Here is a 21,420-nt window from a genome sequence, read left to right as displayed (position 1 = left end):
TTACGTTGCATTTGCATGTGGCTAATAATTCCTTATACTGAGCTTTAGGCATGTCCTTTTTTTTCTTTTTCTTTTTTTTTAAAGAGTGACTACAACTTCCCTCTTCATATTGACTTCTTGAACAATTTTCATGTGTTGAATTTTCTTGCCTATTCCCTACCCCAGGGCATTTTTTGAGGATAGGTGTCATTTACAGCCCTGCAGTCCTTGTGACTATTAAGCAACCATTAGCACCTGGTTTAAAGCTGCTGTTGTGGGAAACAGCCACAAGGCGGCAGCATTATTACGTTCTCAACTCTTTTTACTAGTGCAAAAGATCTTCCTGGAGGTAGTGTTCCAAGGTTGTAAATTAGAATGGAATGTGTTGGGACAAGCCCCCAGAAGTTTATGTCACCTTACTTTTGTTTGTTTTTTAAATTTAATTTCTATTTCTTATCGGAGTAAATTTGATTAGAGTGTTGTGGTTTTCTGGCTGTACAGAATCTGCTCAATGATTCATACATATGTCTGTTCATCTTCGGATTCTGTTACCTTGTATGTTATTACAGAATGTTGAGTAGACCTCCCTTGGTATTTGGTAGGTGTTTTGTCATTATATATTTTATATGTATTGGTGAGTATATAATTCATATAGTTTATATGTTATATGTTTATATACGTTTAACATACATTAGTATATCTATGTTAGCCCCATAGTCCTAATTTATCCATCCTCCCACCTTTCATTTTGGCTAAGCATTTGTTTGTTTTATAAGTCTGTGAGTGTCTTTTTCTGTGGAAATATGTTTATTGGTAGCAATCTTAGGATAACATGTATACATGGTATCATAGGATATTTGTCATTCCCTCTTGACTTACTTAACCTAATATGATTATTTCTAGGCTCATCTGTAGTCCTGAAAACGGCATTGTTCATTTTTTTCCCGAGGCTACTCTTCCATTTGGTATGTGTACCACTTCTTCTTTGTCCATTTATCTGTTGATGGACATTTTGTTTGCTTCCATGTCTTGGCTGTTGTAAATACTGCTGCATTACACGGTTTTCCATCCTGTTCCTTTTTGATTCTGGCTTTCACAGGTGACAGGCCCAATAGTGGGCCTTCCAGATCATATGGTGACTCAATTTTTACCTTTAAATGCACTGCCGTCCTGTTCCTATTATTTGGCCGTTACCAGTTTACATCCCACTTAGACCGAGAGGTTACGCTTTTCTCCACAACTTCTTCAGCACCTATTGCTTGTTGACATTTTTTTTCACACACACACAGTGTATTTTATTTTTACAAGAGATAAATAGACTGACACTAAGCATTGTACATGGATGACCACAACAAAAGCAACAATGATTGCAATTACCAAACCTGAAACACACTCATACTATGTCATAATATTGACATTCAGTCCAGTAATCCTCCACTGTAACAGCTCCTTTACTTTGCAGTGAAAATTGATTTGTATATTCTTTGCCTCTGAGTCCTTGTGGGATTTTTTTTTAAATTCAGACAGAAAGTCACAAAAATTATACTCATCCTCATCAGTTCACTCAGTCCCATGTAATTAAATTTTTTTTCATCTTGATCTTTTGTTAGCACTTTTTTGAGTTCATCAGTTTTTCATTAGAGTTCTGAAAATGCTTATTCATTCAGTTCAGCAGTACAGTCAGTTACCAGAAACCTGTACTTGTCAGAGTCTTTTCCATGAATTTCTTGAAGATGAAACCCTTTAATAGGAACATATTTGCAAAAGCATCAGACTACACCCAGAACTGTCTGTAAATGAGAAAAGATTTAAAAATGACCACACTTAAAGATGTGATGAAAGTTCATAATAATGCAGTTGACCAGAAAATTAGTTATTTCTGAGATATACATTTTAAAGTAATAACTAGGATTATTACTTATAACATTATACCAGAACATATAAGATTTTTAGAAATTTCATGTAATGTCTGAAACATTTATATTAACATATTTCCATACATATTTCCATACAAATACAAATATAAGATTTTTAGAAATTTCATGTAATGTCTGAAACATTTATATTAACATATTTCCATACAAATAACCCAATGAAAGTTTAGTATTAGTTGTTTTGTTTGTTTGTTTTTTTATACTGCAGGTTTTTATTAGGCATCAATTTTATACACATCAGTGTATACATGTCAATCCCAATCGCCCAATTCAGCACACCACCATCCCCACCCCACTGCAGTTTTCCCCCCTTGGTGTCCATATGTCCATTCTCTACATCTGTGTCTCAACTTCTGCCCTGCAAACCAGCTCATCTGTACCATTTTTCTAGGTTCCACATACATGCATTAATATACGATATTTGTTTTTCTCTTTCTGACTTACTTCACTCTGTATGACAGTCTCTAGATCCATCCACTTCTCAACAAATGACTCAATTTCGTTCCTTTATATGGCTGAGTAATATTCCATTGTATATATGTACCACAACTTCTTTATCCATTCGTCTGTTGATGGGCATTTAGGTTGCTTCCATGACCTGGCTATTGTAAATAGTGCTGCAATGAACATTCGGGTGCATGTGTCTTTTTGAATTACGGTTTTCTCTGGGTATATGCTCAGTAGTGGGATTGCTGGGTCATATGGTAATTCTATTTTTAGTTTTTTAAGGAACCTCCATATTGTTCTCCATAGTGGCTGTATCAATTTACATTCCCACCAACAGTGCAAGAGGTTTCCCTTTTCTCCACACCCTCTCCAGCATTTGTTGTTTGTAGATTTTCTGATGATGCCCATTCTAACAGGAGTGAGGTGATACCTCCTTGTAGTTTTGATTTGCATTTCTCTAATAATTAGCGATGTTGAGCATCTTTTCATGTGCTTCGTGGCCGTCTGTATGTCTTCTTTGGAGAAATGTCTATTTAGGTCTTCTGCCCATTTTTGGATTGGGGTGTTTGTTTCTTTAATATTGAGCTGAATGAGCTGTTTATATATTTTGGAGATTAATCCTTTGTCCGTTGATTCGTTTGCAAATATTTTCTCCCATTCCGAGGGTTGTCTTTTCGTCTTGTTTATGGTTTCCTTTGCTGTGCAAAAGCTTTGAAGTTTCATTAGGTCCCATTTGTTTATTTTTGTTTTTATTTCCATTACTCTAGGAGGTGGATCAAAAAAGATCTTGCTGTGATTGATGTCAAAGAGTGTTCTTCCTATGTTTTCCTCTAAGAGTTTTATAGTGTCCGGTCTTATATTTAGGTCTCTAATCCATTTTGAGTTTATTTTTGTGTATGGTGTTAGGGAGTATTCTAATTTCATTCTTTTACATGTAGCTGTCCAGTTTTCCCAGCACCACTTATTGAAGAGACTGTCTTTTCTCCATTGTATATCTTTGCCTCCTTTGTCATAGATTAGTTGACCATAGGTGCGTGGGTTAATCTCTGGGCTTTCTATCTTGTTCCATTGATCTATGTTTCTGTTTTTGTGCCAGTACCATATTGTCTTGATTACTGTAGCTTTGTAGTATAGTCTGAAGTCAGGGAGTCTGATTCCTCCAGCTCCATTTTTATCCCTCAAGACTGCTTTGGCTATTCAGGGTCTTTTGTGTCTCCATACAAATTTTAAGATGATTTGTTCTAGCTCCGTAAAAAATGCCATTGGTAATTTGATAGGGATTGCATTGAATCTGTAGATTGCTTTGGGTAGTATACTCATTTTCACAATGTTGATTCTTCCAATCCAAGAACATGGTATATCTCTCCATCTGTTGGTATCATCTTTAATTTCTTTCATCAGTGTCTTATAGTTTTCTGCATACAGGTCTTTTGTCTCCCTAGGTAGGTTTATTCCTAGGTGTTTTATTCTTTTTGTTCCAATGGTAAATGGGAGTGTTTCCATAATTTCTCTTTCAGATTTTTCATCATTGGTGTATAGGAATGCAAGAGATTTCTGTGCATTCATTTTGTATCCTGCAACTTTACCATATTCATTCATTAGCTCTAGCAGTTTTCTGGTGGCAGTTTTAGGATTCTCTATGTATAGTATCATGTCATCCGCAAACAGTGACAGTTTTACTTCTTCTTTTCCAATTTGTATTCCTTTTATTTCTTTTTCTTCTCTGATTGCCGTGGCTAGGACTTCCAGAACTATGTTGAATAATAGTGGTGAGAGTGGACATCGTGTCTCGTTCCTGATCTTAGAGGAAATGCTTTCAGTTTTTCACCATTGAGAATGATGTTTGCTGTGGGTTTGTCATATATGGCCTTTATTATGTTGAGGTAGGTTCCCTCTATGCCCACTTTCTGGAGAGTTTTTATCATAAATGGGTGTTGAATTTTGTCAAAAGCTTTTTCTGCATCTATTGAGATGATCATATGGTTTTTCTTCTTCAATTTGTTAATATGGTGTATCACATTGATTGATTTGCATATATTGAAGAATCCTTGCATCCCTGGGATAAATCCCACTTGATCGTGGTGTATGATCCTTTTAATGTGTTGTTGGATTCTGTTTGCTAGTATTTTGTTGAGGATTTTTGCATCTATATTCATCAGTGATATTGGTCTGTAATTTTCTTTTTTTGTAGTGTCTTTGTCTGGTTTTGGTATCAGGGTGATGGTGGCCTCATAGAATGAGTTTGGGAGTGTTCCTTCCTCTGCAATTTTTTGGAAGAGTTTGAGAAGGATAGGTGTTAGCTCTTCTCTAAATGTTTGATAGAATTCACCTGTGAAGCCATCTGGTCCTGGACTTTTGTTTGTTGGAAGATTTTTAATCACAGTTTCAATTTCATTACTTGTGATTGGTCTGTTCATATTTTCTGTTTCTTCCTGGTTCAGTCTTGGAAGGTTATACCTTTCTAAAAATGTGTCCATTTCTTCCAGGTTGTCCATTTTATTGGCATAAAGTTGCTTGTAGTAGTCTCTTAGGATGCTTTGTATTTCTGCGGTGTCTGTTGTAACTTCTCCTTTTTCATTTCTGATTTTATTGATTTGAGTCCTCTCCCTCTTTTTCTTGATGAGTCTGGCTAATGGCTTATCAATTTTGTTTATCTTCTCAAAGAACCAACTTTTAGTTTTATTAATCTTTGCTATTGTTTTCCTTGTTTCTATTTCATTTATTTCTGCTCTGATCTTTATGATTTCTTTCCTTCTGCTAACTTTGGGTTTTGTTTGTTCTTCTTTCTCTAGTTTCTTTAGGTGTAAGGTTAGATTGTTTACTTGAGATTTTTCTTGTTTCTTGAGATAGGCTTGTATAGCTATAAACTTCCCTCTTAGAACTGCTTTTGCTGCATCCCATAGGTTTTGGGTCGTCGTGTTTTCATTGTCATTTGTCTCTAGGTATTTTTTGATTTCCTCTCTGATTTCTTCAGTGATCTCTTGGTTATTTAGTAACGTATTGTTTAGCCTCCATGTGTTTGTCTGTTTTACGTTTTTTTCCCGGTAATTCATTTCTAATCTCATAGCGTTGTGGTCCGAAAAGATGCTTGATATGATTTCAATTTTCTTAAATTTACTGAGGCTTGATTTGTGACCCAAGATGTGATCTATCCTGGAGAATGTTCCGTGCGCACTTGAGAAGAACGTGTAATCTGCTGTTTTTGGATGGAATGTCCTATAAATATCAATTAAATCTAACTGGTCTATTGTGTCATTTAAAGCTTCTGTTTCCTTATTCATTTTCATTTTGGATGATCTGTCCATTGGTGTAAGTGAGGTGTTAAAGTCCCCCACTATGATTGTGTTACTGTCGATCTCCTCTTTTATAGCTGTTAGCAGTTGCCTTATGTATTGAGGTGCTCCTATGTTGGGTGCATATATATTTATAATTGTTATATCTTCTTCTTGGATTGATCCCTTGATCATTATGTAGTGTCCTTCCTTGTCTCTTGTAACATTCTTTATTTTAAAGTCTATTTTATCTGATATGAGTATAGCTACTCGAGCTTTCTTTTGATTTCCATTTGCATGGAATATCTTTTTCCATCCCCTCACTTTCAGTCTGTATGTGTCCCTAGGTCTAAAGTGGGTCTCTTGTAGACAGCATATATATGGGTCTTGTTTTTGTATCCATTCAGCCAGTCTGTGTCTTTTGGTTGGGGCATTTAATCCATTCACGTTTAAGGTAATTATCGATATGTATGTTCCTATGACCATTTTCTTAATTGTTTGGGGTTTGTTTTTGTAGGTCCTTTTCTTCTCTTGTGTTTCCCACTTAGAGAAGTTCCTTTAGCATTTGTTGTAGAGCTGGTTTGGTGGTGCTGAATTCTCGTAGCTTTTGCTTGTCTGTAAAGCTTTTGATTTCTCCATCAAATCTAAATGAGATCCTTGCCGGGTAGAGTAATCTTGGTTGTAGGTTCTTCCCTTTCATCACTTTAAGTATATCATGCCACTCCCTTCTGGCTTGTAGAGTTTCTGCTGAGAAATCAGCTGTTAAGCTTATGGGAGTTCCCTTGTATGTTATTTGTCGTTGTTCCCTTGCTGCTTTCAATAATTTTTCTTTGTCTTTAATTTTTGCCACTTTGATTACTATGTGTCTCGGCGTGTTTCTCCTTGGGTTTATCCTGTATGGGACTCTCTGCGCTTCCTGGACTTGGGTGGCTATTTCCTTTCCCATGTTAGGGAAGTTTTCGACTATAATCTCTTCAAATATTTTCTCTGGTCCTTTCTCTCTCTCTTCTCCTTCTGGGACCCCTATAATGCGAATGTTGTTGCGTTTAATGTTGTCCCAGAGGTCTCTCAGGCTGTCTTCATTTCTTTTCATTCTTTTTTCTTTATTCTGTTCCGCAGCAGTGAATTCCACCATTCTGTCTTCCAGGTCACTTATCCGTTCTTCTGCCTCAGTTATTCTGCTATTGATTCCTTCTAGTGTAGTTTTCATTTCAGTTATTGTATTGGTCATCTCTGTTTGTTTGTTCTTTAATTCTTCTAGGTCTTTGTTAATCATTTCTTGCATCTTCTCGATCTTTGCCTCCATTCTTATTCCGAGGTCCTGGATCATCTTCACTATCATTATTCTGAATTCTTTTTCTGGAAGGTTGCCTATCTCCACTTCATTTAGTTGTTTTTCTGGGGTTTTTTCTTGTTCCTTCATCTGGTACATAGCCCTCTGCCTTTTCATCTTGTCTATCTTTCTGTAACTGTGGTTTTTGGTCCACAGGCTGCAGGATTGTAGTTTTTCTTGCTTCTGCTGTCTGCCCTCTGGTGGTTGAGGCTATCTAAGAGGCTTGATGGGAGGCTCTGGTGGTGGGTAGAGCTGATTGTTGCTGTGGCGGTCAGAGCTCAGTAAAACTTTAATCCACTTGACTGTTGATGGGTGGGGCTGGGTTCCCTCCCTGTTGGTTGTTTTGCCTGAGGCAACCCAACACTGGAGCCTACCTGGGCTCTTTGGTGGGGTTAATGGCAGACTCTGGGAGGGCTCACGCCAAGGAGCACTTCCCAGAACCTCCGCTGCCAGTGTCCTTGTCCCCACGGTGAAACAGAGCCACCCCCCGCCTCTGCAGGAGACCCCCCAACACCAGCAGGTAGGTCTGGTTCAGTCTCCCCCAGGGTCACTGCTCCTTCCCCTGGGTCCCGATGCGCACACTACTTTGTGCGTGCCCTCCAATAGTGGGGTCTCTGTTTCCCCCAGTCCTGTAGAAGTCCTGCAATCAATTCCCACTAGGCTTCAACGTCTGATTCTCTAGGAATTCCTCCTCCCGTTGCAGGACCCCCAAGTTGGGAAGCCTGACGTGGGGCTCAGAACCTTCACTCCAGTGGGTGGACTTCTGTGGTATAAGTGTTCGCCAGTCTGTGAGTCACCCACCCAGCAGTTATGGGATTTGATTTTACTCTGATTGCGCCCCTCCTACCATCTCACTGTGGCTTCTCCTCTGTCCTTGGACGTGGGGTATCCTCCTTGGTGAAGTCCAGGGTCTTCCTGTCAGTGATTGTCCAGCAGCCAGTTGTGATTCTGGTGCTCTCGCAAGAGGGAGTGAGAACACGTCCTTCTACTCCGCCATCTTGGTTAATGCTCTGTTTGTTGACATTTTGCTGATGGTCATTCTGACTGGTGTGAGGTGATACCTTTGTGTAGATTGGATTTGCATGCGTCTCATAATTCCTTATGTTTTGCGTTTATCAATGTTCTTTTCATTTTTTTTTAAGATGGAGCTAAAGTTACAACTTCAAATTGCCTTCTTGAAAAATTTGCCACGTTTGGATTTTTTTGGCCATTCCCTACCCCAGGACATTTTTTGAGGGCATGAATCATTTACAGCCCTGCAGTCCTTGTGAATATTAGTGACCATTAGCAGTAGATTTAAAGCTGCTGTTTGAGGAAAAAGCCTTAGGGTGGCAGCATTTCTACGTTGCCAGCTCTGCTTGCTAGGGAAACAGAACCTTGCTGCAAGTTGTGCTTTTAGGTTGCAGATTAGAGTGGAATGTGCCAGGACAAACCCCCATAAGTTTTAGCCTCCGTAATTCTTGTCTGTGTCTTTAAGTTGTAGTTTTTATCAGAGCAAAATTGATTAAAAAATGTCTTTTTTTCTAGGTGTACAGAATCTTGTTCATTTACACATATACATATATCTATTGATCTTCGGGTCCTTTCCCATGTAGGTTGTTACAGAGTGTTGAGTAGACCACTCTTGGTATTCCATAGGTCTTTGGGGATTATATATTTTATATGTATTAATATATGTGTGTTAACCCCAATATCCTAATTTATCCATTCCTCACACGTTTTCTTTGGCTTAACCATAAGTTTGTCTTCTCAATCCGAGATTGCCTTTCTCTAGGAAATATGTTCATTTTTATGAATTTTCAGATACCATAAGGGACATCATAGGGCATCTGTCTTTCACATTCTGACTTACTTCACGTTGTGTGATTATCTCTAGGCTCATCTGTGGTGCTGCATATGCCATTCTTTTATTTTTTTTGTGACTGATACTCCAATCTGTCCACATACCACTTCTTCTTTGTCCATTCATCTGATTATGGACCTTTTTTTTGCTTCCATGTCTTGGCAATTTCAATATTGCTGCAGTGCCATTTGCCTGCCTCTGTCTTTCCGATTCTTGTGGTCTTAGGTTATAGGCCAAAAAGGTGCCCTGCAGCATCATATGGTAGCTTAATTTTTACCTTTTCAAGCAGCTCCATTCAGTTTTCGTTAGTGCTGTTACCACTTTACATTCCACCAGCAGCTAGAAGGTACAGAGTTCTCTAAAAGCCCTTCAGCATTTATAGTTTGTAGACTTTTTGCTGATGGTCATTGGACTGGTGTGAGCTGAAACCTTTTTGGAAGTTGGATTTGCATGTGGCTAATAATTCCTTATACTGAGCTTTAGGCATGTCCTTTCTTTCCTTTTCCTTTTTTATTTAAAGAGTGACTACAATTTCCCTCTTCATATTGACTTCTTGAAACATTTGTCATGTGTAGAATTTTCTTGCCTATTCCCTACCCCAGGGCATTTTTTGAGGACAGGTGTCATTTACAGCCCTGCAGTCCTTGTGACTATTAAGCAACCATTAGTACCTGGTTTAAAGCTGCTGTTGTGGGAAACAGCTACAAGGCGGCAGCATTATTACGTTCTCAACTCTTGTTACTGGGGCAACAGAGTCTTCCTGGAGGTAGTGTTCCAAGGTTGTAAATTACACTGGAATGTGCTGTGACAAGCCCCCAGAAATTTATGTCACCTTACTTATGTTTGTTTTTTAAATTTAAATTCTATTTCTTATCGGAGTAAATTTGATTAGAGTGTTGTGGTTTTCTGGCTGTACAGAATCTGCTCAATGATTCATACATATGTCTGTTCATCTTCGGATTCTGTTACCTTGTATGTTATTACAGAATGTTGAGTAGACCTCCCTTGGTATTTGGTAGGTGTTTTGTCATTATATATTTTATATGTATTGGTGACTATATAATTCATATAGTTTAGGTACATGTAGCATACATTAGTATATGTATGTTAGCCCCATAGTCCTAATTTATCCATCCTCCCACCTTTCATTTTGGCTAACCATTAGTTTGTTTTATAAGTCTGTGATTGTCTTTTTCTGTGGAAATATGTTCATTGGTAGCAATCGTAGGATAACATGTATAAATGATATCATAGTATATTTGTCATTCCCTCTTGACTTACTTAACCTAATATGATAATTTCTAGGCTCATTTGTAGTCCTGAAAACGGCATTGTTCATTTTTTTCCCAAGTCTACTATTCCATTCTGTCCATATACCACTTTTTCTTTGTCCATTCATCTGTTTATGGAACTTTTTTTTGCTTCCATGTCTTGGCTATTTCAGTATTGCTGCAGTGCACATTTGCCTGCCTCTGTCTTTCCGATTCTGGTGGTCTTAGGTTATAGGCCCAAAAGGTGCCCTGCTGCATTATATGGTAGCTCAATTTTTACCTTTTAAAGCAGCTCCATTCAGTTTCCGTGAGTGCTGTTACCACTTTACATCCCACCAGCAGCTAGAAGGATGACAGTTCTCTAAAACCCCTTCAGCATTTATAGTTGGTAGACTTTTTGCTGATGGTCATTTGACTGGTGTGAGCTGAAACCTTTTTCACGTTGCCTTTGCATGTGGCTAATAATTCCTTATACTGAGCTTTAGGCATATCCTTTTTCTTCTTTTCCCTTTTTTTTAAAGAGTGATTACAACTTCCCTCTTCCTATTGACTTCTTGAAAAATTTGTCATGTGTTGAATTTTCTTGCCTATTCCCTATCGCAGGGCATTTTTTTTTTAAATTTTATTTATTTATTTATGACTGTGTTGGGTCTTCATTTCTGTGCGAGGGCTTTCTCTAGTTGCGGCAAGTGGGGGCCACTCTTCATCGCGTTGCGCGGGCCTCTCACTATCGTGGCCTCTCCCGTTGCGGAGCACAGGCTCCAGACGCGCAGGCTCAGCAATTGTGGCTCACGGGCTCAGTCGCTCCGCGGCATGTGGGATCTTCCCAGACCAGGGCTCGAACCCGTGTCCCCTGCGTTGGCAGGCAGATTCTCAACCACTGCGCCACCAGGGAAGCCCCCCAGGGCATTTTTTGAGGACAGGTGTCATTTACAGCCCTGCAGTCCTTGTGACTATTAAGCAACCATTAGCACTTGGTTTAAAGCTGCTGTTGTGGGATACAGCCACAAGGCAGCAGCATTATTACGTTCTCAGCCCTTGTTACTAGTGCAAAAGAATCTTCCTGGAGGTAGAGTTCCAAGGTTGTATATTAGAGTGGATTGTGCTGGGAAAGGCCCCCAGAACTTTATGTCTCCTTACTTATGTTTGCTTTTTAAATTTAATTTCTATTTCTTATCGGAGTAAACTTGATTAGAGTGTTGCGGTTTTCTGGCTGTACAGAATCTGCTCAATGATTCATACATATGTCTGTTCATCTTCAGGTCCTGTTACCATGTATGTTAATACAGAATGTTGAGTAGACCTCCCTTGGTATTTGGTAGGTTTTTGTCATTATATATTTTATATGTATTGGTGACTATATAATTCATAGTGTTTATATGTTATATGTTTATATACATTTAACATACATTAGTATATGTATGTTAGCCCCATAGTCCTAATTTATCCATCCTCCCACCTTTCATTTTGGCTAAGCATTTGTTTGTTTTATAAGTCTGTGAGTGTCTGTTTCTGTGGAAATATGTTCATTGGTAGCAATCTTAGGATAACATGTATACATGATATCATAGGATATTTGTCATACCCTTTTTACTTACTTAATGTTATATGATTATTTCTAGGCTCATCTGTAGTCCTGAAAACGGCATTGTTAATTTTTTTCCCGAGGCTACTATTCCACTCGGTATGTATACCACTTCTTCTTTGTCCATTTATCTTTGATGGACATTTTGTTTGCTTCCATGTCTTGGCTATTGTAAATACTGCTGCAATACACGATTTTCCATCCCGTGTCTTTTTGATTCTGGCTTTCACAGGTGACAGGCCCAATTGTGGGCCTTCCGGATCATATGGTGAGTCAATTTTTACCTTTAAACGTGCTGCCATTTTGTTCCTATTATTGGCCATTATCAGTTTACATCCCACTTAGACCGAGAGGTTACGCTATTCTCCACAACTTCTTCAGCATCTATTGTTTGTTGACTTTTTGCTGATGGTCATTCTGACTGGTGTGACGTGATACCTTTGTGTAGATTGGATTTGCCTGCGTGTAATAATTCCTGATGTTTTGCATTTATCAATGTGCTTTTCATTTTTTTTAAGATAGAGCTAATGTTACAACTTCAAATTACCTTCTTGAAAAATTTGCCGCGTTTGGATTTTTTTGGCCTTTCCCTACCCCAGGACATTTTTTGAGGGCATGAGTCATTTACAGCCCTGCAGTCCTTGTGAATATTAGTGACCATTAGCAATAGATTTAAAGCTGCTGTTTCAGAAAACGGCCTTAGTGTGGCAGCATCTCTACGTTGCCAACTCTGCTTGCTAGGGAAACAGAACCTTGCTGCAAGTTGTGCTTTTAGGTTGCAGATTAGAGTGGAATGTGCCAGGACAAACCCCCATAAGTTTTAGCCTCCGTAATTCTTGTTTGTGTCTTTAAGTTGTAGTTTTTATCAGAGCAAATTTGATTGAAAAATGTCTTTTTTTTCTAGGTGTACAGAATCTTGTTCATTTACAGATATACATATATCTATTGATCTTTGGGTCCTTTTCCATGTACGTTGTTACAGAGTGTTGAGTAGACCACTTTTGGTATTCCATAGGTCTTTTGGGATTATATATTTTATATGTATTAGTATATGTGTGTTAACCCCAATATCCTAATTTATCCATTCCTCACACCTTTTCTTTGGCTTAACCATAAGTTTGTCTTCTCAGTCTGAGATTGCCTTTCTCTATGGAAATATGTTCATTTTTATGAATTTTCAGATAACATAACGGACCTCATAGGGCATTTGTCTTTCGCATTCTGACTTACTTCACGCTGTGTGATTATCTCTAGGCTCCTCTGTGGTGCTGCATATGCCATTCTTTTATTTTTACTCGTGACTGAGATTCCATTCTGTCCATATACCCCTTCTTCTTTGACCATTCATCTTATTATGGACCTGTTTTTTGCTTCCATGTCTTGGCTATTTCAGTATTGCTGCAGTGCACATTTGCCTGTCGCTGTCTTTCCGATTCTGGTCGTCTTATGATATAGGCCCAAAAGGTGCCCTGCCGTATCATATGTAGCTCAGTTTTAACCTTTTAAAGCAGCTCCATTCAGTTTTTGTTAGTGCTGTTACCACTTTACATCCCACCAGCAACTAGAAGGTACACAGTTCTGTAAAACCCCTTCAGAATTTATAGTTTTTAGACTTTTTGCTGATGGTGATTTGACTGGTGTGAGCTGAAACCTTTTTTTTTTAAACATCTTTATTGAAGTATAATTGCTTTACAATGGTGTGTTAGTTTCTGCTTTATAACAAAGTGAATCAGTTATTCATATACATATGTTCCCATATCTCTTCCCTCTTGCATCTCCCTCCCTCCCACCCTCCCCATCCCACCCCTCTAGGTGGTCACACAGCACCGAGCTGATCTGCCTGTGCTATGCGGCTGCTTCCCACTAGCTATCTATTTTACATTTGGTAGTGTATATATGTCCATGACACTCTCTCACCCTGTCACATCTCACCCGTCCCCTTCCCCATATCCTCAAGTCCATTCTCTAGTAGGTCTGTGCGTTTATTCCCGTCTTGCCACTAAGTTCTTCATGGCCTTTTTTTCCCCTTAGATTCCATATATATGTGTTAGCATACTGTATTTGTTTTTCTCTTTCTGACTTACTTCACTCTGTATGACAGACTCTAACTCCATCCACCTCATTACAAATACCTCCATTTCATTTCTTTTTATGTCTGAGTAATATTCCATTGTACATATGTGCCACATCTTCTTTATCCATTCATCCGATGATGGACACTTAGCTTGCTTCCATGTCCTGGCTATTGTAAATAGAGCTGCAATGAACATTTTGGTCCATGACTCTTTTGGAACTATGGTTTTCTCAGGGTATATCCCCAGTAGTGGGATTGCTGGCTCGTATGGTAGTTCTATTTGTAGTTTTTTAAGGAACCTCCCTACTGTTCTCCATAGTGGCTGTATCAATTTACATTCCCACCAACAGTGCAAGAGTGTTCCCTTTCCTCCACACCCTCTCCAGCATTTATTGTTTCTAGATTTTTTGATGATGGCCATTCTGACCGGTGTGAGATGATATCTCATTGTAGTTTTGATTTGCATTTCTCTAGTGATTAATGATGTTGAGCATTCCTTCATGTGTCTGTTGACAATCTGTGTATCTTCTTTGGAGAAATGTCTATTTAGGTCTTCTGCCCATTTTTGGATTGGGTTTTTCGTTTTTTTTGTTATTGAGCTGCATGAGCTGCTTGTAAATCTTGGAGATTAATCCTTTGTCAGTTGCTTCATTTGCAAATATTTTCTCCCATTCTGAGGGTTGTCTGTTGGTCTTGTTTATGGTTTTCTTTGCTGTGCAAAAGCTTTTAAGTTTCATTAGGTCCCATTTGTTTGTGTTTTTATTTCCATTTCTCTAGGAGCTGGGTCAAAAAGAATCTTGCTGTGATTTATGTCATAGAGTGTTCTGCCTATGTTTTCCTCTAAGAGTTTGATAGTGTCTGGCCTTACACTTAGGTATTTAATCCATTTTGAGTTTATTTTTGTGTATGGTGTCAGGAAGTGTTCTAATTTCATACTTTTACATGTATCTGTCCAATTTTCCCAGCACCACTTATTGAAGAGGCTGTCTTTTCTCCACTGTATATGCTTGCCTCCTTTATCAAAGATAAGGTGACCATATGTGCGTGGGTTTATCTCTGGGCTTTCTATCCTGTTCCATTGATCTATATTTCTGTTTTTGTGCCAGTACCAAACTGTCTCGATTACTGTAGCTTTGTAATATCGTCTGAAGTCAGGGAGCCTGATTCCTCCAGCTCCATTTTTCGTTCTCAAGATTGCTTTGGCTATTCGGGGTCTTGTGTTTCCATACAAATTGTGAAATTTTTTGTTCTAGTTCTGTGAAAAATGCCAGTGGTAGTTTGATAGGGATTGCATTGAATCTGTAGATTGCTTTAGGTAGTAGACTCATTTTCACAATGTTGATTCTTCCAATCCAAGAACATGGTATATCTCTCCATCTATTTGTATCATCCTTAATTTCTTTCACCAGTGTCTTATAATTTTCTGCATACAGGTCTTTTGTCTCCTTAGGTAGGTTTATTCCTAGATATTTTATTCTTTTTGTTGCAGTGGTAAACGGGAGTGTTTTTTTAATTTCACTTTCAGATTTTTCATCATTAATGTATAGAAATGCAAGAGATTTCTGTGCATTAATTTTGTATCCTGCTACTTCCCCAAATTCATTGATTAGCTCTAGGAGTTTTCTGGTAGCATCTTCAGGATTCTCTATGTATAGTATCATGTCATCTGCAAACAGTGACAGCTTTACTTCTTCTTTTCCGATTTGGATTCCTTTTATTTCTTTTTCTTCTCTGATTGCTGTGGCTAACACTTCCAAAACTATGTTGAATAATAGTGGTGAGAGTGGGCAACCTTGTTTTGTTACTGATCTTAGTGGAAATGGTTTCAGTTTTTCACCATTGAGGACAATGTTGGCTGTGGGTTTGTCATATATGGCCTTTATTATGTTGAGGAAAGTTCCCTCTATGCCTACTTTCTGCAGGGCTTTTATCATAAATGGGTGTTGAATTTTGTCGAAAGCTTTCTCTGCATCTATTGAGATGATCATATGGTTTTTCTCCTTCAGTTTGTTAATATGATGTATCACGTTGATTGATTTGCGTATATTGAAGAATCCTTGCATTCCTGGAATAAACCCCACTTGATCATGGTGTATAATCCTTTTAATGTGCTGTTGGATTCTGTTTGCTAGTATCTTGTTGAGGATTTTTGCATCTATGTTCATCAGTGATATTGGCCTGTAGTTTTCTTTCTTTGTGACATCTTTGTCTGGTTTTGGTATCAGGGTGATGGTGGCCTCATAGAATGAGTTTGGGAGTGTTCCTCCCTCTGCAATTTTTTGGTAGAGCTTGAGAAGGATGGGTGTTAGCTCTTCTCTAAAAGTTTGATAGAATTCACCTGTGAAGCCATCTGGTCCTGGGCTTTTGTTTGTTGGAAGGTTTTTAATCACAGTTTCAATTTCAGTGCTTGTGATTGGTCTGTTGATATTTTCTATTTCTTCCTGTTTCAGTCTCAGCAGGTTGTGCATTTCTAAGAATCTGTCCATTTCTTCCAGGTTGTCCATTTTATTGGCATAGAGTTGCTTGTAGTAATCTCTCATGATCGTATGTATTTCTGCAGTGTCAGTGGTTACTTCTCCTTTTTCATTTCTAATTCTATTGATTTGAGTCTTCTCCCTTTTTCTCTTGATGAGTCTGGCTAATGGTTTATCAACTTTGTTTATCTTCTCAAAGAACCAGCTTTTAGTTTCATTGATTTTTGCTATTGTTTCCTTCATTTCTTTTTCATTTATTTCTGATCTGATCTTTATGATTTCTTTCCTTCTGCTAGCTTTGGGGTTTTTTTGTTCTTCTTTCTCTAATTGCTTCAGGTGCAAGGTTAGGTTGTTTATTCGAGATGTTTCCTGTTTCTTGAGGTAGGCTTGTATTGCTATAAACTTCCCTCTTAGCACTGCTTTTGCTGCGTCCCATAGGTTTTGGGTCGTCGTGTCTCCATTGTCATTTGTTTCTAGGTATTTTTTGATTTCCCCTTTGATTTCTTCAGTGATCACTTCGTTATTAAGTAGTGTATTGTGTAGCTTCCATGTGTTTGTATTTTTTACAGATCTTTTCCTGTAATTGATATCTAGTCTCATAGCGTTGTGGTTGGAAAAGATACTTGATACGATTTCAATTTTCTTAAGTTTACCAAGGCTTGATTTGTGACCCAAGATATGATCTATCCTGGAGAATATTCCATGAGCACTTGAGAAAAATGTGTATTCTGTTGTTTTTGGGTGGAATGTCCTATAAATATCAATTAAGTCCATCTTGTTTAATGTATCATTTAAAGCTTGTGTCTCCTTATTTATTTTCATTTTGGATGATCTGTCCATTGGTGAAAGTGGGGTGTTAAAGTCCCCTCCTATGATTGTGTTGCTGTCGATTTCCCCTTTTATGGCTGTTAGTATTTGCCTTATGTATTGAGGTGCTCCTATGTTGGGTGCATAAACATTTACAATTGTTATACCTTCCTCTTGGATCGATCCCTTGATCATTATATAGTGTCCTTCTTTGTCTCTTGTAATAGTCTTTATTTTAAAGTCTATTTTGTCTGATATGAGAATTGCTACTCCAGCTTTCTTTTGATTTCCATTTGCATGGAATATCTTTTTCCATCCCCTCACTTTCAGTCTGTATGTGTCTCTAGGTCTGAAGTGGGTCTCTTGTAGACAGCATATATATGGGTCTTGTTTTTGTATCCATTCAGCCAGTCTGTGTCTTTTGGTGGGAGCATTTAATCCATTTACATTTAAGGTAATTATCGATATGTATGTTCCTATTCCCATTTTCTTAAATGTTTTGGGTTTGTTATTGTAGGTGTTTTCCTTCTCTTGTGTTTCTTGCCTAGAGAAGTTCCTTTAGCATTTGTTGTAAAGCTGGTTTGGTGGTGCTGAACTCTCTCAGCTTTTGCTTGTCTGTAAAGGTTTTAATTTCTCCATCAAATCTGGATGAGATCCTTGCTGGGTAGATTAATCTTGGTTGTAGGTTTTTCTCCTTCATCACTTTAAGTATATCCTGCCACTCCCTTCTGGCTTGCAGAGTTTCTGCTGAAAGATCAGCTGTTAACCTTATGGGGATTCCCTTGTGTGTTATTTATTGTTTTTCCCTTGCTGCTTTTAATATGTTTTCTTTATATTTAATTTTTGACAGTTTGATTAATATATATCTTGGCGTGTTTCTCCATGGATTTATCCTGTATGGGACTCTCTGTGCTTCCAGGACTTGATTAACTATTTCCTTTCCCACATTAAGGAAGTTTTCAACTATAATCTCTTCAAATATTTTCTCAGTCCCTTTCTTTTTCTCTTCTTCTTCTGGGACCCCTATAATTCGAATGTTGGTGTGTTTAATGTTGTCCCAGAGGTCTCTGAGAGTGTCCTCAGTTCTTTTCATTCTTTTTTCTTTATCCTGCTCTGCAGTAGTTATTTCCACCATTTTATCTTCCAGGTCACTTATCCGTTCTTCTGCCTCAGTTATTCTGCTATTGATCCTACCTAGAGTATTTTTAATTTCATTTATTGTGTTTTTCATCATTGCTTGGTTCCCCTTTAGTTCTTCTACATCCTTGTTAAATGTTTCTTGCATTTTGTCTATTCTATTTCCAAGATTTTGGATCATCCTTACTATCATTATTCTGAATTCTTTTTCAGGTAGACTACCTATTTCCTCTTCATTTGTTAGGTCTGGTGTGTTTTGACCCTGCTCCTTCATCTGCTGTGTGTTTTTCTGTTGCCTCATTCTGCTTATCTTACTGTGTTTGGGGTCTCCTTTTCACAGGCTGCAGGTTCGTAGTTCCCGTTGTTTTTGGTATCTGTCCCCAGTGGCTAAGGTTGGTTCAGTGGGTTGTGTAGGCTTCCTGGTGGAGGTAACTAGTGCCTGTGTTCTGGTGGATGAGGCTGGATCTTGTCTTTCTGGTGGGCACGTCCACGTCTGGTGGTGTATTTTGGGGTGTCTGTGGCCTTATTATGATTTTAGGCAGCCTCTCTGCTAATGGATGGGGCTGTGTTCCTGTCTTGCTAGTTGTTTGGCATAGGGTGTCCAGCCCTGTAGCTTGCTGGTCGTTGAGTGAAGCTGGGTCTTGATGTTGAGATGGAGATCTCTGAGAGATTTTTGCCGTTTGGTATTACGTGGAGCTGGGAGGTCTCTTGTGGACCAGTGTCCTGAAGTTGGCTCTCCCACCTCAGAGGCACAGCCCTGATGCCTGGCTGGAGCACCAAGAGCCTTTCATCCACACGGCTCAGAGTAAAAGGGAGAAAAAATAGAAAGAAAGAGGATAAAATATAGTGAAGTAAAATAAAGCTATTATAAAGCAAAGCTATACAGACAAAATCTCACCCAGAAGTATATACATATACACTCACAAAAAAAGGAAAAGGGGAAAAATTAATATATCCTGCTCCCAAAGTCCACCTCCTGAATTTGGGATGATTCATTGTCTATTCAGGTATTCAACAGATGCAGGCACATCAAGTTGTTCGTGGAGTTTTAATCCGCTGCTTCTGAGGCTGCTGGGAGAGATTTCCCTTTCTCTTCTTTGTTCGCACAGCTCCCGGGGTTCAGCTCTGGATTTCGACCCGCCTCTGCGTGTAGGTCGCCTGAGGGCGTCTGTTCCCCGTCCAGACAGAACGGGGTTAAAGGAGCAGCTGCTTCGGGGGCTCTGGCTCACTCAGGCCGGGGTGAGGGAGCGGTACGGAGGAGGCGGGGTGAGACTGTGGTGGCAGAGGCTGGAGTGACGTTGCAGCAGCCTGAGACGCGCCGTGCGTTCTCTCGGGGAAGTTGTCCCCGGATCACGGGAGCCTGGCCGTGGCGGGCTGCACAGGCTCCTGGGAGGGGCGGTGTGGAGACTGACCTGTGCTCGCACACAGGCTTTTTGGTGGCGGCAGCAGCAGACTTAGCGTCTCATGCCCGTCTCTGGGGCCCGCGCTGATCGCCGCGGCTCGCGCCCGTCTCTGGAGTTCATTTAGGTGGCGCTCTGAATCCCCTCTCCTTGCACGCCGCGAAACAAAGAGGCAAGAAAAAGTCTCTTGCCTCTTCGGCAGCTGCAGACTTTTTCCCGGACTCCCTCCTGGCCAGCTGTGGTGCGCTAACCCCTTCAGGCTGTGTTCACGCCGCCAACCCCAGTCCTCTCCCTGCAATCCGACTGAAGCCCGAGCCTCAGCTCCCAGCCCCCGCCTGCCCTGGCGGGCGAGCAGACAAGCCTCTCGGGCTGGTGAGTGCTGCTTGGCGCTGATCTTCTGTGCTGGAATCTCTCTGCTTTTCCCTCTGCGCCCCTGTTGCTGTGGGGTCCACGCTGATAGCCGTGGCTCGCGCCCGTCTCTGGAGCTCGTTTAGGTGGCGCTCTGAATACCCTCTCCTCGCGCACCAGGAAACAAAGAGGGAAGAAAAAGTCTCTTGCCTCTTCGGCAGCTGCAGACTTTTTCCTGGACTCCCTCCCGGCTAGCTGTGGTGCGCTAACCCCTTCAGGCTGTGTTCACGCTGCCAACCCCAGTCCTCTCCCTGCGATCCGACCAAAGCCCGAGCCTCAGCTCCCATCCCCTGCCCACCATGGCGGGTGAGCAGACAAGACTCTCTGGCTGGTGAGTGCTGCTCGGAGCCGAGCCTCTGTGCGGGAGTCTCTCTGCTTTGCCCTCCGCACCCCTGTGGCTGCACTCTCCTCCGTGGCTCTGAAGCTTCCCTCCTCTGCCACCCACAGTCTCTGAACACGAAGGGGCTTCCTAGTGCGTGGAAACCTTTCCTCCTTCATGGCACCCTCCCACTGGTGCAGGTCCCGTCCCTATTCTTTTGGCTCTGTTATTTCTTTTTTCTTTTGCCCTACCCAAGTCCGTAGGGAGTTTCTTGCCTTTTAGGAGGTCTGACGTTTTCTGCCAGCGTTCAGTGAGTGTTCTGTAGGAGCAGTTCCACGTGTAGATGTATTTCTAATGTATCTGTGGGAAGGAAGGTGATCTCCGCATCTTAATCTTCTGCCATCTTCTTTACCTCTCTGAAACATTTTTGGAGGTTGGATTTGCATGTGGCTAATAATTCCTTATACTGAGCATTAGGCATGTCCTTTTTTTTCTTTTCCTTCTTTTTTTAAAGAGTGAGTACAACTTCTCTCTTCATATTGACTTCTTGAAAAATTTGTCATGTGTTGAATTTTCTTGCCTATTCCCTAACCCAGGGCATTTTTTGAGGGCAGGTGACATTTACAGCCCTGCACTCCTTGTGACTATTAAGCAACCATTAGCATTGGGTTTAAAGCTGCTGTTGTGGGAAACAGCCACAAGGGGGCAGCATTATTATGTTCTCAATTCTTGTTACTAGGGCAACAGAGTCTTCCTGGAGGTAGTATTCTGAGGTTGTAAATTAGAGTGGAATGTGCTGGGACAATCCCCCAATAGTTTATGTCTCCTTACTTAGGTTTGTTTTTAAAATTTAATTTCTATTTCTTATCAGAGTAAATTTGATTAGAGTGTTGTGATTGGCTGTACAGAATCTGCTCAATGTTTCATACATATGTCTGTTCATCTTCGGATCCCGTTACCGTGTATGTTATTACAGAACGTTGAGTAAACCTCCCTTGGTATTTGGTAGGTGTTTTGTCATTATATATTTTATATGTATTGGTGACTATATAATTCATATAGTTTATATGTTATATGTTTATATACATTTAACATATATTAGTATATGTATGTTAGCCCCATAGTCTTAATTTATCC

The 21,420-nt window shown here is 39.8% G+C and overlaps 1 long non-coding RNA gene across 1 annotated transcript; it reads right to left on the bottom strand.

Annotated features, from left to right (window-relative positions):
• Positions 1-7,779: 7,779 nt before the first annotated feature.
• LOC309622106 lies at positions 7,780-21,230 on the bottom strand. Its single transcript, XR_014240512.1, has 2 exons — positions 20,707-21,230; positions 7,780-10,511 (listed from the first exon to the last, which is right to left on the bottom strand). It is a non-coding gene; the product is annotated as an uncharacterized lncRNA (long non-coding RNA).
• Positions 21,231-21,420: the final 190 nt, after the last annotated feature.

This window comes from Balaenoptera borealis, assembly GCF_965194805.1.
Source record: "Balaenoptera borealis genome assembly, contig: HAP1_SCAFFOLD_1547, whole genome shotgun sequence".
Classification (NCBI taxonomy): domain Eukaryota; kingdom Metazoa; phylum Chordata; class Mammalia; order Artiodactyla; family Balaenopteridae; genus Balaenoptera; species Balaenoptera borealis.
Note: the sequence above shows the minus strand (reverse complement) of the source record. Positions and strands in the feature narration are given on the sequence as shown.